General features: G+C 38.5%; 1 protein-coding gene and 1 non-coding gene across 4 annotated transcripts in view; both read left to right on the top strand.

Annotated features, from left to right (window-relative positions):
- The window catches only part of FNBP1L (formin binding protein 1 like), a 123,387-nt gene that overhangs the window by 29,334 nt on the left and 67,958 nt on the right, over positions 1-26,095 (top strand). The gene's annotated exons all lie outside the window — the stretch shown is intronic.
- On the top strand, positions 11,215-11,333 carry LOC148778064 (U5 spliceosomal RNA). The gene has a single exon (XR_016037348.1). It is a non-coding gene; the product is annotated as a U5 spliceosomal RNA (small nuclear RNA).

The raw sequence follows: 26,095 nt of genomic DNA on the forward strand, positions 1-26,095 counted from the left end.
TATAACTAGAAAAAATATACACTACGATACATCAGCTGAATAAAGTATTTGGAAAGTAAATCTACCATAAAAACTTAATGTTAACTGTGTTCCAGAGTCAGATATTAGGGAGTTAAAAAAATCATAAACAATACTGTTCTCTTGTACAACTCTTGATAACTGAGAAAGAGCTGTTTGTTATTTGCTTTTGTTTGAATGTTTCTTTCAACAAGGAAAAGATTACAGTGCTGAAATCATGTGTGCTATATTAAACCTATTACCCTATCCTAGTTTTAGTTGTGTACATTTCCCAGAACCTCAAAATCTTTTCTAGGCATGGAGAAAGAATAGTTTTTTTAAAAAAAAGTTTAAAAATTAAAAAATTACTTTATTCAACACATATTTATTGAGCATTTACTATGCACAAATACTGTGAGCTTTAAAATCACAGGGCTTAGAATAAATCACGTTCTCCAAACCTAGGATTTACTATGATAGTAACTCTATAAGTAACAGCATTCTATGTATCATGGTGGTTCCAGTTAAAAACCTAGGTTTTTGCCTTAGTTTCTTGCCAGTATCTTGCTTGTATTTAGTATCTTAATCTCTCTGGAGAACTGTGGCCTTATTACCCTTTCCAAGTTCCTGCCAACATTCCACTCCTGGCTTCTTGCTATTCTTAGAATACCTCACTCCTTGAAGTGAGATGTATTGTTCTTAGTAAATCTGCCAAATAACCACATTCCTGAACCCCATGGACCCCTATTTCTCAAGAAGATTTCTATCTGGAACTTTTATGCCCAGATTGAGTAGATTGGACATTCCTGTTACCAAGAATTCCTAAGTCATACTTAAGTTTATATGTACTGTGGACCATTGTCACCAAACCCAACTGTACATCAAAATTCCTGGACACCTTACTGCATAGATTGATTCAGTAGGTCTTGGTTGAGACCCAGAATTCATTACCTTTAAAACCCCACAGGTACTTCTTATCTGAGAACCAGTATTTGGGAATCTTTGCTTTGAACTGTTAATTCTCAAATGCTGGTCGCATAGCAAATTTTTCACTAATATTGCAAAAAATGAGAGAAATAAGTACTACTTGGTGATTAAAAAAATAAGCTATTAATTATCCTAATTTAAAGGAGTGTCTTATTCTGAGATTTTGTCTTTCCTTCTTGTTTAGTTGCTTAGTCATGTCCCACTCTTTTGTGACCCCATGGACTGTAGCCTCAGACTCCTGTGTCCTTGGGATTTCCCAGACTAGAATGTCTTCTCTTGAAAGTGAAAGTGTTAATTGCTCAGTTGTATCCGACTCTTTGCAACAGCCTACCAGGCTTCTCTGTCTGTGGAATTCTCCAGTGGGTTGCCATTTCCTTCTCCAGGGAATCTTCCTGACCAGGGATTGAGCCTGGGTCTCCTGCATTGCAGGCAGATTCTTTACCATCTGAGCCATCAGGGAGACCCATATCTTTTCTTGCGGGGGTGTATTGACAGTTTCTTTGATAAAATGATGGTGAGTAGAGGTGGTGATTTATATGTTTTATTTGTTAAACGTGTTGAAACAAACACAAGGTTGATAATTGTTTGTTATCCCCAATATCTAATTTGAAATTACACTGGTTATGAAATTCAAAAGTTCAGGAGCCCCTTGTCTTTAATTGACACACCCATGAAGTTTCCCCAAGGGCCAATTTCTCCAGTTTCACTTGGCTGTTCACTCTTCCTGCTTTCTACCCCAGATATCCTCAGAATTATGCCCCTTACTTTGTAACCTGGATACTTGGTAAGTGCCTCTACTTTGGGCCATTCAAGGTCTTCTAGCTGTGAGAACATCATCTTAAAAAAATGTATACAGGTCGTTAATTTTTTATTGATAATAATAAACATTAGATTGTTAAGTCAAATGAGTTTTTAGTAATTTTAAAATGCAGTAATAACCAACGAGGATTTACTGGGTAAAAAACCAAAAACAACCCCCTCACCAAAAACAATAGTAACAACAAAGAAAGGCAGAAAGAATGCTATCAACTAGATTCATAGAAAAATGAGACTCAATACTGTTCAACGCTGTTTCAAGAATTAGTGTTATGTTTAAGGCCCAAATCCATGCTAAGATTTAGATATTGCATCTTTCAGCTTTTATTTTAGCAATTTTATGAAACAGTCTGCCTTTTCCAAGCCAGGTGGACACAAATATTACATTCAGAATTTTCTTAGAATGCTTAGATTTATGTAGCCATTTCCAGAAATTTCAAAAGTAGTATTTCTTTCAAGGGGAAGTTTAATTTTGACTCAGGTTTTCTTAATTCATGCAGTCACGATGACAGGAAAGATGCTTAGTGGTGATTGAGACTATCCTGAGGTTTGCTTTCCAAAAGTCAGCTGTTGATTCATACATCAAAATTTGGAACTTTGCAAAATCTTATTTTTCCTCCAGAGCATTGCAGTTCTTCAGTTTGATTTTACTGAATTCAGGACAGTTCATCAAGGAGAAATGAGTAAAACTCTAGTAGCCACTTGTCCATGCACATACCAACCTGAATGTAGATACTTTGGACACATCAGTAACGCCTTTGTCTTTTTCCTGCAGTGTCAAATGGAAAGACTCCCAACTCTGTACCCTTCATAAATCACTTAACCTCTGAGAACTCATTTTTCTCTGTATAAAATAAGGATAATACCACCAGTTTCATAGAGTTGTGGATGAGATAATGCATATAAAGTTCCTTCACACTTCGGACACTGGAGTGTACTCCTTTCAGATGTCTTTATAAGATGACCCTGCTGCTGCTGCTAAGTCACTTCAGTCGTGTCCGACTCTGTGTGATCCCATAGACGGAAACCCACCAGGCTCCCCCGTCCCTGGGATTCTCCAGGCAAGAACACTGGAGTGGGTTGCCATTTCCTTCTCCAACATGACCCTCTAGGGACACTTTATAGTTTGGGTCTCCAGGATCTTTTAATTCTAAAACCTGTTAATTGAAAGAAACAGCTTATTAAATGTCTTCAACAGGTTTATGCAAAATTGTTTCCAGACTATATTTTCAGATCTTCCAATTAGCACAAGAGCAGATAATGCCTGTGGTAGAATTGGGGGTGGGAGTGGGGAAACCCCCATAATCTTTATCACTTCTTCCAAAGCATGGTATTATTAATCCTCTGTTAACCATGGAAGCCCTTCAGGTAAACGCCACAGTGGAAGAAGTGCATAACTAACAAACAGCTGAAACTTTTCTCCTTTTGTTGTAGGTATCCCTCCATAGTGTGAAACAAACGTCTTCAATTTCTTTATAAGCACTTAGATAGGCCACAGAGGTCAGTGTTTTCGTTTTGGCTAAAAAATCTCAGGGAACTATTTGTTGGGTTCTATTCCAGAATATTTTTACCAAAAAAACACTTCAGACCCATCTTTATTACCATAACCAGCCAATCAATAGTCATTTGGTATTAACAGCATTGAAAAAGCAAGAGAGTTCCAGAAAAACATCTATTTCTGCTTTATTGACTATGCCAAAGCCTTTGACTGCATGGATCACAATAAACTGGAAAATTCTGAAAGAAATGGGAATCCCAGACCACCTGACCTGCCTCTTGAGAAACCTGTATGCAGGTCAAGAAGCAACAGTTAGAACTGGACATGGAACAACAGACTGGTTCCAAATAGGAAAAGGAGTACGTCAAGGCTGTATATTGTCACCCTGTTTATTTAACTTATATGCAGAGTACATCATGAGAAACGTTGGGCTGGAAGAAGCACAAGCTGGAATCAAGATTGCTGGGAGAAATATCAATAACCTCAGATATGCAGATGACACCACCCTTATGGCAGAAAGTGAAGAGGAACTCAAAAGCCTCTTGAGGAAAGTGAAAGAGGAGAGTGAAAGGTTGGCTTGAAGCTCAACATTCAGAAAACAAAGATCATGGCATCTGGTCCCATCACTTCATGGGAAATAGATGGGGAAACACTGGAAACAGTGTCAGACTTTATTTTTTGGGCTCCAAAATCACTGCGGATGCTGATTGCAGCCATGAAATTAAAAGACGCTTACTCCTTGGAAAGTTATGACCAACCTGCTGCTAAGTTGCTGCTAAGTCGCTTCAGTCGTGTCCGACTCTGTGCGACCCCATAGACGGCCTCCTACCGGGCTCCCCATCCCTGGGATTCTCCAGGCAAGAACACTGGAGTGGGTTGCCGTTTCCTTCTCCAACCTAGACAACATATTAAAAAGCAGAGACATTACTTTGTCAACAAGGTCCGTCTAGTCAAGGCTATGGTTTTTCCAGTGGCCATGTATGGATGTGAGAGTTGGACTGTAAAGGAAGCTGAGCGCTGAAGAATTGATGCTTTTGAACTATGGTGTTGGAGAAGACTCTTGAGAGTCCCTTGGACTGCAAGGAGATCCAACCAGTCCATCCTAAAGGAGATCAGTTCTGGGTGTTCATTGGAAGGACTGAAGTTGAAGCTGAAACTCCAATACTTTGGCCACCTGATGGGAAGAGCTGTCTCATTTGAAAAGACCCTGGTGCTGGGAAAGATTGAGAGCAGGAGGAGAAGAGGATGACAGGATGAGATTGTTGGATGGCATCACCAACTCAATGGACATGAGTTTGAGTGAACTCTGGGAGTTGGTGATGGATAGGGAGGCCTGGCATGCTGCTGTTCATGGGGTTGCAAAGAGTCGGACATGACAGAGCAACTGAACTGAACTGATTAACAGCATCAGAAAGGAAAAGAGTACTGATACCTGAAATTTTAAAGAATATTTAAGGGCAAAAATTAAGAAAACTAATCGCCTAGTAGTTGGGGATAAAATAACGATAGTCTGAAATTTTAACGAATTTAAGAAGTCACACTTATAAGCATGTAATTAATTCCTATGTTAAAATGAAGGCATAGTAAAAGTCCAGAGAAATTTAGATTCAAAGCCGATAATAGTTCTTTTAGAATAATTTTTATTGAGGTTACATTGGTGGCTCAGATGGTAAAGAATCATCCTGCAACACAGAAGACCTGGGTTCACTCCCTGGGTTAGAAAGATCCCCTGGAGAAGCGAATGGCTACCGACTGCAGTGTTCTTGCCTGGAGGATTCCATGGACAGAGGAACCAGATGGGCTACAGTCAGTGTGGTAACGAAGAGTTGGGCACGACTGAGTGACTAACACTGGCTTTTTTCAACATTGATTTATAACATTATGTTTCATGTAAATAATGCTTTATTTTTAAATACTTTTATATACCTTGTATTGTGCTCACCACCCAAAGTGTGTTTTCCATTGTCACCATTCAGTTGACTATCCATTTCACAATCTCCCTTCTCTTCTGGTAACTACTACTCTCTTCTCTGTATCTGCATATTTTTGTTTGGTTTGTCCCTTTATTGTGTTTCTGTTTATTTTATGTATTTCACATATGAGTGAAATCATATAGTATTTGTCTTTCTCTGTCTGTCTTACTTCACTTAGCAGAATTTCTCAAGATCCATTCATGTTGTCACAAATGGCAAGATTTCATCTTTTTTATGGTTGAGCAGTATTCCATTGTATATATACACCACATATTTTATATCTGTTCATTTGTTGATGAGCTGCTAGGTTGTTTCCATATCTTGGCTGTTGTAAATAATGCTGCAGTGTACATGAGGGTGCAGATTTTTTTTTGGATTACAGCTTTTATATTCTTTGGATAAATACCCAGAATGGGATAGCTGGATCATATCATAGTTCCACCCTTAATTTTTTGAGATATCTCCATACTGTGTCTTCCGTAGTGGCTGTATCAGTTTACATTCATGAGGGTTCTCCTTTCTCCATATTCTCACCAGCACCTTTTATTTCTTGTCTTTTTGATAATAACCATTCTGAGAGGGATGAAATAATATCCCGTTGCAGCTTTTTTTCCCTCATTGTGGTTTTTATTTGCAATTGCCCAATAATCAGTGATGTTGAACATCTTTTTAGGTGCCTGTTGGCTACCTCTATGTCTTCTTTGAAAAAGTGTCTATTTAACTCCTCTGCCCATTTTAAAACCAGGTTGTTTGTATTTTTGTTGTTGAGTGTATGAGTTCTTCGTATGTTTTGGATATTAACCCCTTAACTGGATATGTCATTTGCAAATATCTTCTTCCATTCTTTTCTTTTTACTGATAATTTCCTTTGCGTGTGTGAACTTTTTAGTTTGATATAATCCCATTTGTTTATTTTTGCTTTTGTTTGCCTTGCCTGAGGAGACATATCAAGAAAGATACTGCTTAGACTGATGTCACAGAGCATATTGCTTATGCTTTCTTTTGAATAAATGCCCAGAATGGGATAGCTAGATCATATGGTAGCTCTATTCTTAATTTTTTGAGACATCTCCTTACTGTGTCTTCCATAGAAATTTTATGACATCAGGTCCTTAATAATGTTTCTGTCTGTTGTGAAATAACAGTCTAGTTTCTTTTCATGTGGTTGTTCAGTTTTCCCAACACCATTTATTGAAGAGACTATCTTTCCTTCATTGTATGTTCTTTGCTCCTTTGTTGTACATTTATTGCTCTTAGATGTGTAGGTTTATTGCTGGGCCCTCAGTTTTATTCCATTGATCTATATATTTATCTTTCTGCCAGTGCCGTTTTGATTACTATATGTGGGTAGTATAGTTTGAAAGCAGAGAATGCAATACCTCCAGCTTTGTTCATTTTTCTTAGGATTCTTTGGGGTCTTTTGTGGTTTCACATAAATTTTAGAATGTTTGGTTCGCTATTTGTGAAAATTTACCTTGGGATTTGGATAAGAATTGCACTGCGTCTGTAGACTGCTTTAGTGTACATTTTGAGTGTTCATCCTTCCAACCCATGAGCACAGACTGTTTTTCCTTTGAATTGTGTTGTCTTCAGTTTCCTTTAACAATGTCTTAATTTTCTAGTGTACAGATTTTTCACCTCCTTTGTTACATTTATTCCTGTGTATTCTTTTTGTTGAGGATTGTAAATGGAACTGTTTTCCTGTTTTCTGCTGGCTTATTGTTAGCATATAGAAATACAACAGATTTTTGTATAATATATTGATTTTGTATCCTCTAGGTTTACTGTATTCATTTATTCTTTCTAACAGTTTTTTAGTGGAGTTTTTAGTGTTTTCTATATATAAAATTTGTTATCTGAATATAATGACACTTCAGCTTCTTTGTTTCTGGTTGCAGATCTTTTATTTTTTTCTTGCCTAATTGCTATGGCCGAGACTTCTAATAATATGATGAATAGGAGTGGTGAGAGTGGGCATCCTTGTTTCTGTTCTTAGAGGGATCACTTGATTTTTTTCTTTTTTTTTCTTTTTTACCATTGAATATGATATTACTTGTAGATTTGTCATATATAGTCTTATTATATTGAGGAACATCCCTTCTCACCCACTTTATTGAGGGTTTTTTTTTTAATCATAAATGGGTGTTGGATCTTGTCAAATGCCTTATTTTGCATTTATTGAGATGCTCACCATGACTTTTATCTTTCATTTTGTTAATGTGGCATATCCTTTTGATTGATTTGCAGATGTTGAATCATCCTTGCATCCACTTGGTTATTGTGTATGGTCCTTTTAACGTACTGTTGAATTCAGTTTGCTAATTTTTATTCAAGATTTTTGGCCTGTAATCTTCTTGTAGTATCCTTTTCTGGTTTTGGTATCATGGTAATAGTAGCCTCATTAGATTAGTTTAGAAGTGTTCCTTTTTTTAGTTTTTTGGAGTACTTTGAGATGAATAGGTATTAGATCTTCTTAGGATGTTTGTTCACCTGTGAAGCTGTCTGTTCCTGGGCTTTTTTAGGAGGGAGCTTTTGGTTTACTGTTTCAAACTCTGTACTAGTGATTGGTCTATTTGGATTTTATGTTTCTTCCTGGTTCAGTCTTGGAAGGTTGTATGATTCTAAGGATTTGTCCATTTCTTCTAGATTGTCTAACTTGGTGTCAGTTTTTGCTTTTGTGATGGGAATACAACAACAAGTAACAAACTGCTGTCCTGTTATAATACGTTTGTAATACATTCTTATATTTTCTTGTCACCTATGAGTAAACAGTATCAGTTCAGTTTAGTCGCTCAGTCGTGTCCGACTCTCTGCGACCCCATGAAGCACAGCACGCCAGGCCTCCCTGTCCATCACCAACTCCCGGAGTTCACTCAAACTCATGTCCATTGAGTCGGTGATGCCATCCAGCCATCTCATTCTCTGTCGTCCCCTTCTCCTCCCACTCCCAATCCTTCCCAGCATCAGAGTCTTTTCCAGTAGGTCAACTCGTTGCATGAGGTGGCCAAAGTATTGCAGTTTCAGCTTTAGCATCAGACCTACCAATGAACACCCAGGATTGATCTCCTTTAGAATGGCCTGGTTGGATCTCCTTGCAGTCCAAGGGACTCTCAAGAGTCTTCTCCAACACCACAGTTCAAAAGCATCAATTCTTCGGCAATCAGCTTTCTTCACAGTCCAACTCTCACATCCATACATGACCACAGGAAGAACCATAGCCTTGACTAGACGGACCTTGGTTGGCAAAGTAATGTCTCTGCTTTTTAGTATACTAGCAAGGTTGGTCATAACTTTCCTTCCAAGGAGTAAGCGTCTTTTAATTTCATGGCTGCAATCAGCATCTACAGTGATTTTGGAGCCCAAAAAATAAAGTCTGACACTGTTTCCACTGTTTTTCCATCTATTTCCCATGAAGTGATGGGACCAGATGCCATGATCTTTGTTTTCTGAATGTTGAGCTGCAAGCCAACCTTTCACTCTACTCTTTCACTTTCCTCAAGAGGCTTTTGAGTTCCTCTTCACTTTTTGCCATAAGGGTGGTGTCATCTGCATATCTGAAGTTATTGATATTTCTCCCAGAAATCTTGATTCCAGCTAGTGCTTCTTGCAGCCCAGCATTCCTCATGATGTACTCTGCATATAAGTTAAATAAGCGGGGTGACAATATACAGCCTTGATGTACTTCTTTTCCTATTTGGAACCAGTCTGTTCTTCCATGTACAGTTCTGACTGTTGCTTCTTGACCTGCATACAGGTTTCTCAAGAGGCAGGTCAGGTGGTCTGGTATTCCCATCTCTTTCAGTATTTTCCACAGTTTATTGTGATCCACACAGTCAAAGGCTTTGGCATAGTCAATGAAGCAGAAATAGATGTCCTTCTGGAACTCTCTTGCTTTCTCCATGATCCAGGGGATGTTGGCAATTTGATCTCTGGTGCCTCTGCCTTTTCTAAAACCTGCTTGAACATCTGGGAGTTCTCAGTTCACATATTGCTGAAGTCTGGCTTGGAGAATTTTGAGCATGACTTTACTAGCGTGTGAGATGAGTGCAATTGTGCGGTAGTTTGAGCATTCTTTGGCATTCCCTCTCTTTGGGATTGGAATGAAGACTGACCTTTTCCAGTCCTGTGGCCACTGCTGAGTTTTCCAAATTTGCTGGCATATTGAGTGCAGCACTTTCACAGCATCATCTTTCAAGATTTGAAGTAGTTCAACTGGAATTCCATCACCTCCACTAGCTTTGTTCATAGTGATGCTTTCTAAGGCCCAGTTGACTTCACATTCCAAGATGTCTGGCTCTAGGTCAGTGATCACGTTATCGTGACTATCTTGGTCATGAAGATCTTTTTTGTACAGTTCTTCTGTGTATTCTTGCCACCTCTTCTTAATATCTTCTGCTTCTGTTAGGTCCATACCATTTTTGTCCTTTATCGAGCCCATCTTTGCATGAAATGTTCCCTTGAAATCTCTAATTTTCTTGAAGAGATCTCTTGTTTTTCCTGTTCTGTTGTTTTCCTCTATTTTTTTGCATTGATCGCTGAGGAAGGCTTTCTTATCTCTCCTTGCTATTCTTTGGAACTCTGCATTCAGATGCTTATATCTTTCCTTTTCTCCTTTGCTTTTCGCTTCTCTTCTTTTCACAGCTATTTGTAAGGCCTCCTCAGACAGCCATTTTGCTTTTTTGCATTTCTTTTCCATGAGGATGGTCTTGGTCCCTGTCTCCTGTGCAATGTCACGAACCTCCGTCCAGAGTTCATCAGGCACTCTATCAGATCTAGTTCCTTAAATCTATTTCTCACTTCCACTGTATAATCATAAGGTGTTTGATTTAGGTCATATCTGAATTGGTCTAGTGGTTTTCCCTACTTTCTTCAATTTCAGTCTGAATTTGGCAATAAGGTGTTCATGATTTGACCCACAGTCAGCTCCTGGTCTTGTTTTTGCTAACTGTTTAGAGCTTCTCCATCTTTGGTTGCACAGAATATAATCAATCGGATTTCGGTGTTGACCATCTGGTGATGTCCATGTGTAGAGTCTTCTCTTGTGTTGTTGGAAGGGGGTGTTTGCTTTGACCAGTGCATTCTTTTGACAAAACTATCAGCCTTTGCCCTGCTTCATTCCGTGCTCCAAGGCCAAATTTGCCTGTTACTCCAGGTGTTTCTTGAGTTCCTACTTTTGCATTCCAGTCCCCTATGATGAAAAGGACATCTTTTTTGGGTGTTAGTTCTAAAAGGTCTTGTAGGTCTTCATAGAACCGTTCAACTTTGGCTTCTTCAGCGTTACTGGTTGGGGCATAGGCTTGGATTACTGTAATATTGAATGGTTTGCCTTGGAAACGAACAGAAATCATTCTGTCATTTTTAAGATTGCATCGAAGAACTGCATTTCGGACTCTTTTGTTGACCATGATGGCTACTCCATTTCTTCTAAGGGGTTCCTGCCCACCATAGTAGATATAATGGTCATCTGAGTTAAATTCACCCATTCCAGTCCATTTTAGTTCACTGATTCCTGAAATGTCTATGTTGACTCTTGCCATCTCCTGTTTGACCACTTCCAATTTGCCTTGATTCATGGAGCTAACATTCCAGGTTCCTATGCAATATTGCTCTTTACAGCATCGGACCTTGCTTCTATCACCAGTCACATCCACAACTGGGTATTGGTTTTGCTTTTGCTCCACCCCTTCCTTCCTTTTAGAGTTATTTCTCCACTGATCTCCAGTAGCTTATTGGGCACCTACCAACCTGGGGAATTCCTCATTCGGTATCCTATCATTTTGCCGTTTGATACTGTATAATTCTGTATAAATGTTGGTCATTCTCCTCAGTTCTTTTTTGGAAGTATAGGGAAATAAATTTAGGAAAGACGAAAAAGGAAAGCATTGGTCTGTATGTAAAATTTTAGTCCATTTCAGTACAAATCTACTAGAAAAACACAGTGCTATACTCTGGTTTCCTTCAGATTATATAAATGTTTTGCCTGTTACTAAAGATTTCCATGGAGAGGAAAAGCACAGTGCTAAGCTGATTTTTTTTGCTCTATTTATGTCTTTTTCTTAGTTGTTAAACTTGCTCCTAGTTTGTACGTACTTTTCTCCTAGTTTATCTTTTATTCTAAATATAGGATTTATTTTAGTATTATTAGGATTTATTTTGCATTGGAATATGGAAGCTATTCTTTTTCTGTTGGCAGTCATTTTGACAGACATTAAAGGTCTAGTAAGAATTTTAATAGTCACCTTTAAAACTTATTTCATAGGTACAATGGTAAATTTGTATGCAGTACAAGGTTTATCCTATTGCTGTTTTAGAAGTGAAAAAGAATCAGTTTTCACATGAATTTCTTTTCAGTTCAGTTGAGTTGCTCAGTCGTGTCCGACTCTTTGCAACTTCATGGACTGCAGCGTGCCGGGCCTCCCTGCCCATCACCAACTCCTGGAGCTTACTAAAATTCATGTCCATCAAGTTGGTGATGCCATCCAACCATCTCATCCTCTTGTCCCCTTCTCCTCCTGCGTTCAGTCTTTCTCAGCATCAGGATCTTCTCAGATGAGTCAGTTCTTCGCATCAGGTGGCCAAAGTATTGGAGTTTCAGCTTCAGCATCAGTCCTTTAAATGAATATTCAGGACTGATTTCCTTTAGGATGGACTGGTTGGATCTCTTTGCAGTCCACGGGACTCTCAAGAGTCTTCTCCAACACCACAGTTCAAAAGCATCAGTTCTTTGGCATTTAGCTTTCTTCGTAGTCCAACTCTCACATCCATACATGACTATTGGAAAAACCATAGCTTTGACTAGACGGACGTTTGTTGCTAAAGTAGTTTCTCTACTTTTTAATATGCTGTGTAGGTTGGTCATAACTTTTCTTCCAAGGAACAAGCGTCTTTTAATTTCATGGCTGCAGTCACCATCTGCATTGATTTTGGAGCCCCCCAAAATAAAGTCTGTCACTGTTTCCACTGTGTTCCCATCTCTTCGCCATGAAATGATGGGACCAGATGCCATGATCTTAGTTATCTGAATGTTGAGTTTTAAGCCAACCTTTTCACTCTCCCCTTTCACTTTCATCAGGAGGCTCTTTAGTTCTTTGCTTTCTGCCTTAACTGTGGTGTTATCTGCATATCTGAGGTTATTGATATTTCTCCTGGGAATCTTGATTCCAGCTGTCTTCATCCAGTCCAGCATTTTGCATGATGTCCTCTGCATGTAAGTTAAATAAGCACGGTAACAATATACAGCCTTGACGTACTCCTTTTCCTATTTGGAACCAGTCTGTTGATCCATGTCCAATTCTAACTGTTGCTTCTTGACCCGCATACAGGTTTCTCAAGAGGCAGGTCAGGTGGTCTGGTATTCCCATCTCTTTCAGAATTTTCCACAGTTCGTTGTGATCCATACAGTCAAAGGCTTTGGCATAGTCAATAAAGCAGATGTTTTTCTGGAACTCTCTTGCTTTTTCTATGATCCAATGGATGTTGGCAGTCTAGTTTTTCTGCCTTTTCTAAGTCCAGCTTGTACATCTGGAAGTTCATGGTTTATGTTCTGTTGAAGCCTGGCTTGGAGAATTTTGAGCTGTATTTTGCTAGCGTGTGAGATGAGTGCAATTGTGTGGTAGTTTGAGCATTCTTTGGCATTGCCTTTCTTTGGGATTGGAATGAAGAATGACCTTTTCCAGTCCTGTGGCCACTGCTGAGTTTTCCAAATTTGCTGGCATATTGAGTGCAGCACTTTCACAGCATCATCTTTTAGGATTTGAAATAGCTCAACTGAAATTCCATCACCTCCACTAGCTTTGTTCGTAGTGATGCTTTCTAAAATTATGTATTCATGCAAAGTACTATTCACAGTATCGGAAATGAAAGCTAGTAGCAGTAACCCTCACTGCTCACAAGCTAGTTTTTGAGGGTAAAATAAGAATCACATAGAATTTATGTGAAAAGGACAAAGTTAGCCATGTAAAATTAAAATAGTTTTGTTAGTAGGTCTTCCCTGTTGGCTCAGATGGTAAAGTGTCTGCTTGCAACGCGGAAGTCCCAGCTTCAATCCCTGGATTGGGAAGATCCCCCAGAGAAGGAAATGGGAACACACTCCAGTACTGTTGCCTGGAAAATCCTATGGACGGAGGAGACTGGTAGACTGCAGTCCATGAGGTCGCAGAGAGGCGAACACGGCTGAGCGACTTCACTTTACTTTTACCTTATTAATAGTGCCTAGTTTACGTTAATGTGCAAGAAAATTCACTTACTTGACCATTTCCCTTTACTCAGTGCCTCTCATCAACTGTATAATTAGGTTACATAGAAGAAAGAATAAAACAGTCAGAACTGGACATGGAACAACAGACTGGTTCCAAATAGGAAAAGGAGTGCGTCAAGGCTGTATACTGTCACCTTGCTTATTTAACTTATATGCAGAGTACATCATGAGGAACGCTGGGCTGGAAGAAGCACAAGCTGGAATCAAGATTGCCGGGAGTAATATCAATAATCTCAGATATGCAGATGACACTACCCTTACGGCAGAAAGGGAAGAAGAACTCAAAAGCCTCTTGATGAAAGTGAAAGAGAGTGAAAAGGTTGGCTTGAAGCTCAACATTCAGAAAAGAAAGATCATGGCATCTGGTCCCATCACTTCATGGGAAATAGATGGAAAAACAGTGGAAACAGTGTCAGACTTTATTTTTTTGGACTCCAAAATCACTGCGGATGCTGATTGCAGCCATGAAATTAAAAGACGCTTACTCCTTGGAAGGAAAGTTATGACCAACCTTGATAATATATTAAAAAGCAGAGACATTACTTTGCCAACCAAGGTCCGTCTAGTCAAGGCTATGGTTTTTCCCATGGTCATCTATGGATGTGAGAGTTGGACTGTGAAGAAAGCTGATCGCCGAAGAATTGATGCTTTTGAACTGTGGTGTTGGAGAAGACTCTTGAGAGTCCCTTTGACTGCAAGGAGATCCAACCAGTCCATTCTAAGGGAGATCGATCCTGGGTGTTCATTGGAGGGACTGATGCTAAAGCTGAAACTGCAATACTTTGGCCACCTCATGCGACAAGTTGACCTACTGGAAAAGACTCTGATGCTGGGAAAGGTTGGGGGCGGGAGGAGAAGGGGACGACCGAGAATGAGATGGCTGGATGGTATCACCGACTCTGTGGACATGAGTTTCAGTGAGCTCCGGGAGTTGGTGATGGACAGGGAGGCCTGCCGTTCTGTGATTCATGGGGTCGCGGAGAGTCGGATATGACTGAGCAACTGAACTGAACTGAAGTTATGTACATATTTTCTGAATATTCTTGCCTTTGCAATTAGAGACTCTTCTGATTAGATTAATGTGAAGTATTTTCCTATCTCATATAAAAATCTATTTTGATACTAACATTAGTTTTAATTTCTTAGTTCTAAGTATTAAGATTTTCCAATACTTATTATGAAAATAAACTCATGAAATTTATTTCTGGGCCAACTCAGCTTCTTCCAAAATATACTAGAGCATATAAAGATATAACTACATTAAATCAATATTTTGACCATAGTAATACTAAGAGTGGGTTTCCTTGGTGACTCAAATGATAAATCTGCCTTCAGTGCGAGAGAGCCCGGTTTGATCCTTGGGTCAGGAAGATCCCCTGGAGATTGTAAGAGTAATATGAGGTCACTCTTTGGAGTTATTCCTCTAAATATGCCAACAAATAATTATCTCTTAAGAGAGATTTGGGCTTCCCTTGTGGCTCATCTGGTAAAGAATCCGCCTGAAGTGCGGGAGACCTGGGTTCAATCCCTGGGTTGCGAAGATCCCTTGGAAAAGGGAATGGCTACCCACTCCAGTATTCTGGCCTGGAGAATTCCATGGACTGTATAGTCCATGGGGTCGCAAAGAGTCGGGTACGACTGAGCGACTTTTACTTCGCTTCACTTTAGATAGATTAAAGCCAGTCAAGCCAGAAAGTCCATTTGCTCTCGAGATAATAAATATAGTCTTAAGAGCATTTATTTAACTGTACTGATCTGAAGGAGCGTAACAGGAAAAAGTAATTAAGACATTTGGATCCTTTATTCAGCTCTGCTACTCAGCTCTGTTACGTTGGGCAAATAGTTTAATCTCTCAGATATAGTTTCCTCATATGTAAATAAAGAGGTTGATTTTTGAAGTCCCTGCTAGCCAGGAGGGCCTATGATTAGATTTCAGTTTACATTGCATTCATGGGGTAGATTAAGAGGAATGGGAAAGAGACTAGAGTGAACAGGAAAATGAGCCTGAGGGGAAGAAAGACAAGAAGTCAAAGAGAGAAAGTATAAATGGATACTTAGCACTGTTCTATCGAATTTTCATGTTAAAAACATGGATTTGTTGTTATTCAGTTGCCTAGTCGTGTCCTACTCTTTGCAATGCCATGGATTGCAGCCCACCAGGCTGCCCTGCCTTCAGTCTCCCAGACTTTGCTCAAAGTCATATCCATGCTAGCTAACCATCTCATCCTTTGTTACCCTCTTCTCCTTTTGCTTTCAATCTTTCCGAGCATCAGGCTCTTTTCCAGTGAGTCCCCTCTTCGCATCAGGTAGCCAAAGTATTGCAGCTTCATCATCAGTCCTTCCTATGAATATTCAGGATTGATTTCCTTTAGGATTAACTAGTTTGATCTCCTTGCTATCCAAGGGACACTCAAGAGTCATCTCCAGCACCACAGTTCCAAAGCTTCAATTCTTTGCTCTCAGTCTTCTTTTTGGTCCAACTCTCAAATCTGTACATCAGTCAGTCAGTTCAGTTGCTCAGTTGTGTCTGACTTTGCAACCCTATGGACCGCAGCATCCCAGGCCTCCCTGCCCATCATGAACTCCTGGAGTTTTGAGTAAACAGTCAGTGATGCCTGTACATGACTACTAGAAAAACCATAACTTTGACTATACGGACCTTTGTTGGCAAAGTGATGTCTCTGCTTTTTAATATGCTGTCTAGGCTTATCCTACCTTTTCTTCCAAGGAGCAAGCATCTTTTTAATTTCATGGCTGCAGTCACTGTCTGCAGTAATTTTGGAACCCAAGAAAATAAAATCTGTCATCCTTCTACTTTTTCCCCATCTATTTACCATGAAGTGATGGGAGCAGATGCCATGATCTTCGTTCTTTGTTGAGTTTTATGCCACCTCTTTCACTCTTCTTTCACCTTAATCAACATGTTCTTTTTTACTTTCTGCCATTAGAGAGCTTTCATCTGCATATTTGAGGTTGTTGATATTTGTCTTGGCAACTTTGATTCCAGCTTGTGATTCATCCAGCCCAGTGTTTCACATGATATACTCTGCGTATAAGTTAAATAAGAAGGTTGACGATATACAGCCTTGATGCACTCCTTACCCAGTTTTGAACCAGTCAGTTTTTCCATGTCTGGTTCTAATTGTTGCTTCTTGCCCTGCATACAGGTTTCTCAGGAAATAGGTAAGGTGATCTGCTATTCCCATCTCTTAAATAATTTTCCACAGTTTGTTATGATCCACACAGTCAGAGGCTTTAGTGTGGTCAGTGAAATGGAAGTAGGTGTTTTTCTGGAATTCCCTCACTTTCTTCGTGATCCAGTGAATGTTGACAATTTGATCTCTGTCTCCTCTGCCTTTTCTAAATCCAACTTGTACATCTAGAAGTTCTCGGTTTATGTACTGATGAAGCCTACCTTGAAGGATTTTGAACATTACCTTTTTGAGCATGTGAAATGAGCGCAATTGTATGATTGTCTGAAGATTCTGTGGCATTGCCTTCCTTTGGATTGGAATGAAAACTGACATTCTTCAGTCCGGAGGTCACTGCTGAATTTTCCAAATTTGCTGACATATTGAGTGCAGCACTTTCACAGCATCATCTTTCAGGATTTGGAATAACTCAGCTGGACTTCATCACCTCCACTAGCTTTGTTCATTGTAATGCTTCCTAAGGCCCACTCGACTTCACACTCCAGGAAAAGTATGAATATATGTACATAAAGACTGTCTCTATTTTTTTATTTTCAAATTGAGTTCTGCCTTTTTTTAGTTTTTATTTTTAACATTTGGATCGTCCCAACCCAGGATTTGAACCCAGGTCTCCTGCATTGCAGGTGGATTCATTACCAGCTGAGCCACAAGGGAAGCCCAAGAATACTGGAGTGGATAGCCTGGCCTTTCTGCAGCGGATTTTCCCAACCCAGGAATTAAACCAGGGTCTCTTGCATTGCAGGCAGATTCCTTACCAACTGAGCTGTCAGGGAAGTCCCTTAATTTTTATTTTTAACACTTTATTGAAGTATAACCAAATTACAGTGTTGTGTTAATTTCTGCTGTACAGGACAGTGGTTTATATATATGTGCATTTATGACTGAAAGATCCCAGGAAAGTGAAAGTGTTAGTTGCTCAGTTGTATCCAACTCTTTGGGACTCCTGGACCATAGCCCACCAGGCTCCTCTGTCCGTGGGGATTCTCCGGGCAAGAATACTGGAGTAGGTTGCCGTTCTCTTCTCCAGGGATCTTCGTGACCCAGGGATTGAATGTAGATCTCCTGCGTTGTAGGTGGGTTCCTTACCGTTTGAACCACCAGGGAAGCCCTTGTGGAATATATGTAAATATATATATACACACACACATACATATATATATATGTGTATTTATATTTTTTACCATTACAGTTTATCACAGGATATTGAATATAGTTCCATGTGCTATATGCAGTAGGTCCTTATTGTTTATTTATTCTATTATATAATAGTTTGCAAGACTGTTTCTGCTCTTGAGTCTCTGTTTTGCGAATCATAGCCACTGGTCTCAGTACAAAGGATGAATTGTCAGCTTCAGGGGTATGATACTGCATTATTAGTGTGAGGGCAGAGGGCAAGTGGCAGGAAGTGGTCCAGGATAGTAGGTAGCAAGGACAACAATGAAAGTAGATCACCAGGGAATCTGAATCAGGGCAAAAGAGTATGACTAAATAAAACTAGACTTAAAGTTGTTTATCCCAAACTGTAGTCTGTGCTTTACCATTAAGCAGCCACTGAATTACCCTGGGCTCAAGTTTGAGATTTAGAAAGCAGTACTGAACATATAGAGGCTAATGTGATACAGAAATGAAAATCTGTATTTTGGATCCCCAAAGTACAAATGAAATGGACAGGAATGTGGAATGAAGGGATGGGTAGAAAAATGGCTCATCAATATGGATGCTATTATGATATCAGAAATTATATAATTAAACAGGGAAGATGTTAGATAATATACAGGTATGAAGTTTGTGTCAGACCTTACATCACACAATAGATACGTTCTAATAGTATGTAAGTTTATTTTGGATCTGTGAAAGCAGTTTAATTGTGCTAAGAATGCATACTGTTTTAAAGGACTCCTTACAGAGAGCAATTATACTGTAATTAAGTTTTTAATAAATACAATGTTCTTTATTGAGTTTACTTGAAGACATAAAGTTCAGATACACGAATATGACCACAGTTGTTAACATCATTACTGTATTTAATATTATTGTGGGAACACTAGCCAATGATATCAAAGAGAAATTGTGATTACTTGAGTAATAACTCTTCTTCCCACTAAGTATATTTTTACTCACGTTGTACCCCTAGTTCCAAGGTCAACATTGCTCAGATAGTGAGTTAAATGAATGAATAATGATAGCCACCAGTTCTGAGCACTGTGTTGAATGTTTTATTTAAATTTTGTTTCATGTTCTCAGTTCAGAGTCATGTAATTACTTCAGAGTCATGTAATTACTCAGAGATCAAAAGCTAGTCAATGATACTGGGCTAGGTGGGAGATACAGAGATTTATAAAAAGATCCTGCACTTAGAGTTTATAGTCTTCTAAAAGCTAAATAAATGCTTTAACCAAACATAGAAAACATTGCCGTATTATTTGTGCATAGTTAATAGCAGTAGTGATGTTTGGTCTGATATATCATGTGCTGTTTTAATGCAATTATATAGCACTCTTTTTATTGATATAATGCAATTTTTTTTTTTTTTTTAGTTTAAAAAATCTGAATCATTTGCATCGTGAAATGTTCCCATTAGTTGCACCCTTTACATTAGAATTTCAGGTTGAGCAAGGGTCACTCTTCTGTAACTCCACAGTTTTCAAGAGGAAGAAGAAAATAATTGATAAAGCATAGCTCTGTGGCAAGAATAATTCTAATTCAAAGACTTTCTAAATAAGTAGAACCGTTCATGTGGTTGCAAAGAGTCGGACACAGCTTAGCAACTAAGTACTGAAAATGATGTCATAGCTTTTGGAACGTCCATCTCTACATGATGAAATTAAGGAGATAAAACCATACCAAAAATGCTTTTTATAAGTAAAAACTGTGGCTCTGTATAAGTAAAAAAGATTTTAGTCCCTTTTAAAAAAAGACTGTTCAAAAGGTTTTCTCATAAGTTATGTAGGAGATGAGGTAATTTGAAGAATAAAACATCAGAAGAAAATATGTAGTGTTAGCATGTAGCTTTCTCCTCACCACTCTTCAGATAGAAAATATATCAGCACCTGGAAAACTTTGCATAAGAATATGCACAATAAAATGATGCCATTGGATCTTTCACTGAAAGATCATGTTCAAAAAGGTCAAATTTTGTTTTCATTTTTATAATTACTGGTCACTAGTGTATGTACTGTTTATTTCATTTTAGAGTATTTTTATTATGTATGTTGAATGGTCTCAATGGACATGAGTTTGAGCAAGCTCTGGAAGATGGTGAAGGACAGGGAAGCCTGGTGTGTTGCAGTTCACAGGGTTGCAAAGAGTTGGAAACGATTGAGCAACTGAACCACAACAAAATGCTAGTTTATGTTAAGACAACCATATATTTTTTGCATTTTATAAATTTATGTTTGTAGTTGCCATTTGTAGTAAATTTTATATTTACAGAAATGTATTTATGATCTATATTTTAAATAATTTAGTTTCACTTATTTCTTTTTAAAGAAATTGCTGGATTCCAAACACTTTAAAATACTGGAATTAAAACTGTTATTTTAATATTAAATGAAATAAATGCACAAATAAAGAAATACTGGTATTAAAATTAGTATTTTAGTACTGAATCAAGTAAATACCGAAAATACTTTTGTAGTAAAAACTGCACATATTCATTGCATATACTCTTTGCGTGTATGGTTGTTGTGGTTCAGTCACTAAGTCGGGTTTGACTCTTTGCGACCCCCTGGACTGCAGCACGCCAGGTTTCCCTGCCCTTTACTGTCTCTTGGAGTTTGTTCAAACTCATGTCTGTTCAGTTGGTGATGCCATCCAACCATTTCATCCTCTGTTGCCTGCTTCTCCTCCTTCCCTCATCGCAGCATCAGGGTCTTTTCCAGTGACTCTGCTCTTCGCATCAGGTAGCCAAAGTATTGGAGCTTCAGCATCAGTGCTTCCAGTGACTGTTCAGGGTTGATTTCCTTTGGGATTGACTGGTTTGATCACCTTGCTGTCCAGGGGAAACTCAAGAGTCTTCTCCAGTACCACAGGTTGAAAGCATCAGTTCTTTCATGCTCAGCCTTCTTTATGGCCCAACTCTCAAATTTGTAGAAAACTACTCGATAAACAATAGCTTTGACTATATGGAACTTGGTTGGCAAAGTTATATCTATGCTTTTTAATTTGCTGTATAGGTTTGTCATAGTTTTTCTTCCAAGGAGCAGGTGTCTCTTAATTTCATGACTGCAGTCGTGTCTGCAGTGATTTTGGAGCCCAAGAAAATAAAACCTGCCACTGTTTTCACTTCTTCCCCATCTATTTGCCATGAAGTGATAGAAAAGATGCCATGATCTTCATTTTTTGAATGTTGAGTTTTAAGCCAGCTTTTTCACTGTCCTCTTTCACATTCATCAAGAGGCTCTTTAGTTCCTCTTTACTTTCTGCCATTAGAGTGTTGTCAATCTGCATATCTGAGGTTATTGATGGTTCTACCAGCAGTCTTGATTCCAGCTTGTTATTCACCCAGCCTGGCATTTTGCATGCTATACTCTGTGTGGAAGTTGAATAAGCAGGGTGACAATATACAGCCTTCATGAACTCCTTACCCAATTTTGAACCAGTTTGTTGTTCCCTGTCCAGTTCTAACTGTTGCTTCTTGACTTGTATACAGGTTTCTTGGGAGATAGGTATGGTAGTCTGGTATTCCCGTATCTTCAAGAATTCTCCACAGTTTGTTGTGATCCACACACTCAAAGGCTTTGTTGTAGTCAGTGAAACAGAATAGATGTTTTTCTGGAATTTCCTTGCTTTTTCTATGATCCAACAGATGTTGGCAATTTGATCTCTGGTTCCTCTGTCTTTTCTAAACCCAGCTGTACATCTGGAAGTTCTTTGTTTAATACTGCTGAAGCCTAAGTTGAAGGATTTTGAGCATTATCTTGCTAGCATGTGGAAAGAGTGTAATTATATGGTAGTTTGAACATTGTTTGGCATTGCCCTTCTTTGGGATTGGAATGAAAACTAACCTTTTCCAGTCCTGTGGCCACTGCTGAGTTTTCCAGATTTTCTGACGTATTGAGTGCAGAACTTAGCAGCATCATTTTAGGATTTGAAATATCGAAGCTAGACTTCCATCACCTCCACTAGCTTTGTGCATAGTTATGCTTCCTAAGGCTCGCTTGACTTAACACTCCAGGATTTCTGGCTCTAGGTGAGTGACCACACCATCGTGGTTATCCAGGTCATTAAGATCTTTTTGTGTATGTATGACATACATATACATACACCTTTTTGTCTATGTGTGGTATGTTTTGTAAAAAACAAAAAGAACAACACATAACTGAAAAAGTACACTTCATAAACTATGCTTTATATTTGAGTATTCAGAGAAAAGAGAATTCTAGTGAATTCAGTTATTTTAGAAGAATATGGAATAACAGTTTTAAAAATTTCATCACCTTTCTGAAAATATTTTATATAAAATTTTTTATGTGATCTGTCATTTAGAAATTTGTAGCTGGAAAATAAAAACCCTCCGAGTGACTTGTCAAAGAACCGTATCACTTGCTTTCTGTGTACATATTGCAAAACTATTTCAGAAATTAATCAGATGGTTTTTGTTCTGATAAGTTGGTTATTTTTAAGAAAGATACTCTAAGTATTGAACTTAAAAAGGGCATTTGCTCAGAATAGGAAGAGTTCATGCTGTTGCATCCTGCATGGTTTTATATCTAGTTACTAATCCATTTTGTTCAGTAGATTTGTAGATTGTCCACATAAGATTTCTGTATCATATATTTGGTTAAGAAGTATAGAGGGAATGTGGACAATAGCATACTCAGTTTTGGTAGCCACTTCTGTTATTTCTTAGAAAATGAACTGTATAGACTTAGGTGATACCTTCCATTTTGATAGTAGCTGATTTTAACAGAAGTTTTCAGAATTACTTCATTTTCTTTCTTCCTGCTTTTGATTATATAGTTTCTTCTCCCTGGAATGCCATCTTGTCTTGTTTCTAGGTGTTCATATCCTACCTGTTTTTCAGGACTTAGTTTAAAGTTTATCTTTTTGACCATAGCTAGCATCTTGTCCAGTGGTGAAAGATTTGAAAGTTTCCCCTCTAAGAACAGGAACAACACAAGTATACCTTCTTTCATTACTTCTGTTCAGTGTAGTACTGGGAATTTGTCCCAGAGAAATTACGCAAGAAAGGAAATGAAAGATAACCAAATCTAATCAACATAAGTAAAATTATCTCTGTTAACAGGTGACATGATCTTATATGTAAGAATCACTAAATATTCCAGAAAAAATTTTAAAACAAATATAAACAAACTTAGCAAACTTATAGGGTACAAAATCAGCACTCCCAACTCTGTTGGATTTCTACACACTAACAATGAACAATTTGAAAGAAAATTAAGAAAATAATTCCAGTTATAATTGCATGAAGAATACCTAGGAATGAATAACTGAGGAGGTGGAAGAGTTATCTGTTGAAAACAATAAAACATTGCTGAAAGAAATTAACAAGATACAAGTAAATAGATGTCCATACTAGCCAAAGGGCAACCCACTCCATTGCTCTTGCATGGAAAATCTCATGGACAGAGGAGCCTGGTAGTTTATAGTCCATAGGGTCGCAGAGTTGGACACAACTGAGTGACTTCACTCGCTATACTAGCCAAAGCATTTTACAGATTCAGTGCAATCTCTATCAAAATCCCCATGAAGGTTTTTTGCAGAATAGAAACATCAATTCTAAAATTCATATGAATTCTCAAGGGATACCATGGAGCCAAGAGAATCCTGAAAAAGAAGAACATACTTTGAGAGCTGACATTTACTGATTACAAAGATACAGTATGGTATTGGAATACAGACAGACATTAAAGACTGATGGAATAGCATAGAAAGCCCAGAATAAACCCTCACCTGCACGATTAAATTATTTTCAGTAAAGGTGCCAACTCCTTTCAGTGGGACCTCTTCAGCTGGGAAAACTGAATAGCCACATGTGAAAGAATGAATATGAATCTTTACCTTCAGTTCAGTTCAGTTGTTCAGTCGTGTCCAACTCTTTGCGACCCCATGAATTACAGCACGCCAGGCCTCCCTGTCTATTGCCAACTCCCGGAGTTCACTCAAACTCATGTCCATCGAGTCGGTGATGCCATTCTCTGTCGCCCCCTTCTCCTCCTGCCCCCAATCCCTCCCAGCATCAGAATCTTTTTCAGTGAGTCAACTCTTCGCATGAGGTGGCCAAAGTATTGGAGTTTCAGCTTTAGCATCAGTCCTTCCAGTGAACACCCAGGACTGATCTCCTTTAGAATGGACTGGTTACAACATGTAAAAATTGTGTTAGCATCAACATGAATCAAGATCTAAATGTAGAAGCTAAAGTTATAAAAAGCCTTAGAAGACGACATGGGAAAGTTTCATGACATTAGATTTGGTACTGATTTCTTGGATGTGATACCAAAAACAGATATCAAAAGAGAAAATAGGTAAGTTGGACTTCGAAATTGGACTTGATAAAAATTGAAAACTTGTGTGCATTAAGGAATGCTATCAACGTAGTAAAAAGGTCCAGAGAATGGGAGAAAATACTTGCAAAAGTATATATGAATAGGGATTAATGTGCAGAATATGTAACTCTTACAACTCAGCAACAACAAACAAACCCAAACAACCCTATGATAAATGGGTAAAGCATTTGAATAGACGTTTCTTTAAAGAAGATACACAGTTGACCAGTAAGCACATGACAGGATATTCAGTGTCACTAATCATTAGGGAAATGCAATCCTAAATTACAGTTTGACCTTAAAGAGGGAAGAATGGCAGAAGGAAGGAAGATTGAGTAGAAGCATCTTAGGCTACAGTGAAGTTCTAAAGAGAATTTGACAGGGAGGAATTTGTCAAGGAGTTTTGGGGCCAAATTCATCTGTTGGAAGATTCCTTGGTCTCCCTCAGCCAGATCTTTCTTCGTATCCCTGCCTTCCTTGCTGTGTGGGAACAGTTGGTGGTGGGAAGCCTGGTAGCTGGGGCGCTGGTCAGCTTGTGGTTAGAAATCTTGAGAGCCCTATTCTCATAACCACAGCACCATCTTCTTATAAGTTATTTTTTACTTTTTGTGCAAAATTATGACCTGCTAAATTATTGTCTTTAAAAGACATGGCTCTATTAATTAAGGACTTGGTATTCATTTATAAACCATACTTGGAGAGATTGAAGAATCGTTATATTTTTGTGTTGTTATATGTATGTTTATATATATTTGATGCTTATTGATTTAAAGTATGTTTGCAAAAGAGGAAGAGATGCTCTTTTTTTCCCCTTCAAATTTCTTAATACTGCTGCTGCTAAGTCGCTTCAGTCGTGTCCCACTCTGTGCGACCATAGACGGCAGCCCACCAGGCTCCACCTTCCCTGGGATTCTTCAGGCGAGAACACTGGAGTGGGTTGCCATTTCCTTCTCGGAGTACATGAAAGTAAAAGTGAAGTTGCTCAGTCGTGTCCAGCTCTTTTCGACCCACCAGGCTCCTCCGAACATGGGATTTTCCAGGCAAGAGTACTGGAGTGAGGTACCATTGCCTTCTCCATCCTCTTAAAACTACTGTATCCTTATTCTTAATTAATGACCTTGCCTCCTGTTTTACTGAAAAGAATAGAAGTGATCAAAGAGAATTTTCCACAAGCTGCTATCACCAAGCTGTCTAAGCTTGTGTCCATTTACTGTGCCTTCTCTTCTGTTTCTGAACTGCCTGTGGTTTTAGCAGAGATTAGCCCCTTCACTTAGGTGTGCATCTGCTTTTTACCTACTCAGTGTTCATTGCTTCAGTTCTTCCTTCTATATTATCAGTTTTTCTTTTATGTGCATTATTTCTATTAGCATATGATCATATTGTTTCTTATATTTAAAATCCACCTACATTTAACCTCACTTCTTTCTTTAGCTAATCATCCTGTATCTCTTCTCTCCTTGAAAGCAGAGTTCTTGAAAGTGGTGTCTGTATACACTGTTTCTAATTTCTTTCTTCCTAATCTTTTAAAAATACATTTTAGTCAGACTTTTGCCCTTACTACTTCAATAAAACTGCTCTTGTTAAGGTTGTCAGTGATCTGCATATTGCTAAATCCTGGTGGTCAGTTTTCAGTCCTCATATTACTTTGAGTAGCACTTGACTGGAAAAGGTCAGTTTTCATGCTAATCCCAAAGAAAGACAATGCCAAAAAATGTTCAAACTACCGCACAATTGCACTCATCTCACATGCTAGCAAAATAATGCTCAAAATTCTCCAAGCCAGGCTTCAACAGTATGTGAACTGTGAACTTCCAGATGTTCAAGCTGGATTTCGAAAAAGCAGAGGA

This window comes from Moschus berezovskii, chromosome 4 (assembly GCF_049115385.1).
Source record: "Moschus berezovskii isolate FMDL1 chromosome 4, NW_MosBer_1.0, whole genome shotgun sequence".
Taxonomy (NCBI): Eukaryota; Metazoa; Chordata; class Mammalia; order Artiodactyla; family Moschidae; genus Moschus; species Moschus berezovskii.